We start from the raw sequence: 2,615 nt of genomic DNA, 5'->3' as shown, positions 1-2,615 counted from the left end.
TGTCTGCCTTTTCCATGAATTTGTCTATTTTTTTCCTCATTTTTGTCTGTTTTTTGTTTCAACTCTTGGATTATTCTGAATATTAGAGATTTGAATTCCCTATCAGTTAGGTCTAGTGCCTTTCCTTCTACTGGAAGGTCATCTGGTGTTTTATTTTGAACGCCTACTGGAACCATCCTGTCCTGTTTCTATAAATGTTTTGATATTGTCTGCTGTCCTCGTGGCATTCAGTAGTTATTTTCCTCGTTTATTGATTGTAGATTTGTTTGTTTCGTCCTGTTTTTTTGTTTTATTTGGTTATATCTGAGCAGGCGGTCTGTGTGTTCTTTGTTGTTTGCTCGTCTGTGGGCACGATACTTTTCACCTCTTTCTCCAATGGGCAGGGTCAGTCACTCAGGTATGGTACAGCAGGGCAGGTCCAGCTGAAGGGGAGTTACTGGGATAGTTTTTTTGTGGCACGTACCAGAGCCGACAGTGCGGACTGGGAATCAGTGCAGGGCAGGTTCCTGTAGACCATGCCTGTGCCTCTTGGGAGTGTGATGTTCAGTGCACGGTGCAGGTAGGCAGGAAGGTGGGGGTAGATTGTGATGTGTGGAGCTAAGATGGGTATGGGAAAGATGAGAGAGAGGAGAGAGGATCAGGAGCAAAAAACATACACAAACAAAAAAGAGTGCTAAGCGAGCTTGCTATTGGAGTGGAGACACAATAGACTGAGAAATAGGGAAAAACAAAAATAAAAACAAGAAAAATAGTAAAAGAAAAAATGAATAAATCGAGAAACTGGAAATGAAGAAAGACAAAAAAGGAATAAGAGAGAGAAGAAAACGAAAGAAAGAAATGAAAAAAATCCAAAAAGAAAAAAAAAAACAAGATTAAAGAAATGCCCCCAGGGATGTCCCTATGTGTCTGCACAGAGTAAGGGACTAGCTTCCAAGCTGCATGGTACTGTCTGGCTAGAAGGGGCTCCAAAGTCGAGAAAAGAAAAAGAAAACAAACAAACAAATCAAAACAGAACAAATTAGAGCAAACAAACAAACAAAAAGCCCCAGGGGTCCCACCAGTGTGGCGACACAGACTGGGACTGAGTTTCACAGATGAGCAGAGTTTCGCAGCCTTTCAGGAAGAAGCAAAGATGGTGCACGGAGCCAGGTATTTGAGAGACAGGAGTGGGAGGTGATGAAAGGTAAGGAAGAAATCTAAAGAAGTGGAAAAAAGCAACACCAGCAGCCAACAAATGGCACTCAGGGAGCTGGTCAGTGCAGGCAGGTGGAATCCAAGTGGCACTGGGGGGAAGCTTGTGCTTCCCAGCCAATAGACTGTCACTGCAGGAAGCAGAGGAGGCTAAGTGGGGATAAAGAAATGTGAGGGGTGGGAAAGCCTGTATCGTGGGTTACCAGTTGTTCTGTCTCCTGCTGGAAGCTCCATGAAGCTGCTTTCTTGTACCTCCTGTTTGCTGATCTCCGACAGGAGTCCAAGATGGCGGATCCGTGCTGCAGTAGCTGATAGGGGACCTCTGCGCGTATCTCTCCTCATGCTCTGTTCTCGGTTAGTTTCTTATTCCATTCAGTGCTTGGCTGAGTTCTTTATCTCTTCATTTGATGCTTAGGGTTTCAAGATTGATGTGTGACTCTGTTTGACTTAGTTTATCTGGTCTTTGCTGTGGAGGGATGGCATGGTGCTTCTGACTATAGTGCCATGTTGCCTGGAAGTCTCCCTTTAGATTTCTTCTTTGACACATTTTTATTTAGAAATGTTTTATTTGGTTTCTAAATACTTAAAGAGATTTTCCAGATATCTTTCTGATGTTAGTTTATAAATTACTTGTATTGTGTCAGAAAACATACTTTGTCTGATTTGAACTGCTTTATATGCTGAGATTTGTTTTATAGCTCAGGATATGTGTTATTTTGGTAAATATTCCATGTACCCTTGAAAACAATATGTATTTTGCTGTTATTGGGTTTAAAAAACAATCAGAAAACAGTTGCTGTATAGTCGATTCCAGTTCATGGTCACTGCATGTATATCATAGTAGAACTGTGTTCCATAGGGTTTTCAGTGGCTAATTTTTTTTTTTAATATTTTTTTGTACTTCAGGTGAAGGCTTAGAGAACAAATAGTTTCTCATGTAACAGTAGCACACATGCTGTTTTATGACATTGGTTAACAACCCCACAACACTTTAACCCTCTAAATTCTCAACTTTTTTTTTTTGTGAAAATACACATAGCCAAAGATACACCATTTCAAAAATTTTTACATACACATTTAAGTGACATTGACTACGCTCTTCTAATTGTGCTGTTATTCTCACTTAAGATGAAGGCTTAAGGACAAAATAGCCTCCCATTTAACAGTTACTACAAATGTTGCCCTATAACAATGGTTAACAATCTCACAACACATCAACAATATCCTTACTCAACCTTGTTTTCCCTATCATCAGCTTCCTACTCCCCTTCTGCCTTCTGGCCCTTGTCACTGGACTCCTGTACCTCGTTAGTCTCATTTGGTTTTAAGGGGCTGTCCACTCCCAGGCTGAACAGTGAACCTCAGAGGTAACTTCACCACTGAGTTAAAAGTGTGTCTGGGGGCCATATTCTTGAGGTTTCTCC

The sequence above is a fragment of the Trichechus manatus genome, unplaced genomic scaffold, assembly GCF_000243295.1.
Source record: "Trichechus manatus latirostris isolate Lorelei unplaced genomic scaffold, TriManLat1.0 scaffold00017, whole genome shotgun sequence".
In the NCBI taxonomy this organism is placed as follows: Eukaryota; Metazoa; Chordata; class Mammalia; order Sirenia; family Trichechidae; genus Trichechus; species Trichechus manatus.
This window is presented reverse-complemented; position numbering follows the sequence as displayed.